We start from the raw sequence: 1,576 nt of genomic DNA, 5'->3' as shown, positions 1-1,576 counted from the left end.
CGGACCGGAGCGGGTTCAGTCGGACCGTCACATTATTTTTAATTCCGTAAATAAACACTAACAGATGAAACGTTCCCGCTGGAGCCTTTCTGAATTATATCTATATATTCAGAGGTTTTACAGCCTGCAGCTCGTTGGATTATCAGTGAGTTTTTCCTGTCGTAATCAGATTATAACGTTGGGATTATTAGTCAGATTGTTACGATCTTTTCAGTTTTATTCTGTTATGAATTTAAACAAAAAGCTGCTGGTTGTTTCTTCCTGCTAACTGGAGCCAAACTGGAAACTAATTCGGATCATTTTGTTGCTTCGTTTCGCTTCTATTCAGGTTTCACCATCAGCAGGAGCCCAGTTCCTGATCCGGTTGGTTCCGATCCGGATTCTAATGACCAGGACCAGGTCTGTGTTCTCATTCTACCTCCCTGTTGACCAACTCAAAAATCAGGATCCGTTTCTTGTCGTTTCATTTCGGTTTTAGATTAACTGAACCAGCTTTAGTCAAACCGGACCTCGGCGGTTCTAACCGGACCTCTGTGGTTCTAACCGGACCTCTGTGGTTCTAACCGGACCTCGGCGGTTCTAACCGGACCTCTGTGGTTCTAACCGGACCTCGGCGGTTCTAACCGGACCTCGGCGGTTCTAACCGGACCTCGGCGGGCTTGGCCGTCCTCCAGCCTGGGTCTCTCGGCTCCATCCTGGAAAGCGGGTCGCTCTCCTACCTGAGGATCCTGACGGGACGCGGCGCTCTCTGCTCTTCTGATTCCTTCCCTGTTTTCTCTCCCGTTTCCTCTTCGGCTGATTCGAGTCTTTCTTCGCTTCGTTTCAGATTTTTTCCTCTCTTCTTGTTTCTCCGTCTGTCAAAGTTTTCCCCTCATCCAGATCTTCTTGTTCCCGCTGCTTCGTTCCTGTTCAGTTGGACTACCTTTCCCTGCGTTGGAGCTTCACACGATGAAGATATACTGGGAGGTTTGGCCCGGAGGCGGGACCAGCGCTGCTGAGGTTTAGGGGATGGAAAAGGTCAGATCCTCTGGATGGACACATAAATGTGAACCAGACCCTCCACTGAGCGAACCCATTACCACCACGGCTGAACGCTACTGTATTTCAGAGGCCAGAGCCGCTTCGCCATGAAAGCTTTCATCTGTCAAGCAGCCATGTTGGTTTTCATACAGCGACGCGTCAGGCGGGTTAACGGCCCAACAGCTGCCAGACGTCCCTATAAACAAACTGGAAAATTATTTCTAGTTTTCAAAAGATCGGACTCCAATCAGAGCAGGAGATCCAAAACAAACGAAACAGGCGGCTGCTTCCGGCTTCTGGAGAAGTTCAGGTGAGCAGGAATATATCTGGGATAAAAAACTTAAAAAGTGAGAGAAATAACAGGGATGGAGACCCAGACCAGGTCTGAGACCGAATGCTACGATTTAGAAACACCACAAAGTGAAAAACATTTATGGAAAAACTGTAAATTACTCAACCAGAAACACTTCCTGGAGTTAAACTAATAACTGTCATGATAAGCTGTCACAACAAGAAAACACCCAGTTAATGGCACAATGATTTAAAATGAGCTCAA

At 47.3% G+C, this 1,576-nt stretch overlaps 1 protein-coding gene across 1 annotated transcript in view; it reads right to left on the bottom strand.

Moving 5' to 3' along the window:
- Positions 1–1,299, bottom strand: part of asip1 (agouti signaling protein 1) — a 14,211-nt gene extending 12,912 nt beyond the window's left edge. The window contains exon 1 of the mRNA XM_007579208.2: positions 720–1,299. The gene's annotated coding sequence lies outside the window, so the exon portion shown is untranslated. The remainder of the gene's footprint in view (positions 1–719) is intronic.
- Positions 1,300–1,576: the final 277 nt, after the last annotated feature.

This window comes from Poecilia formosa, unplaced genomic scaffold (genome assembly GCF_000485575.1).
Source record: "Poecilia formosa unplaced genomic scaffold, Poecilia_formosa-5.1.2 Scaffold512, whole genome shotgun sequence".
In the NCBI taxonomy this organism is placed as follows: domain Eukaryota; kingdom Metazoa; phylum Chordata; class Actinopteri; order Cyprinodontiformes; family Poeciliidae; genus Poecilia; species Poecilia formosa.
This window is presented reverse-complemented; position numbering and strand designations above follow the sequence as displayed.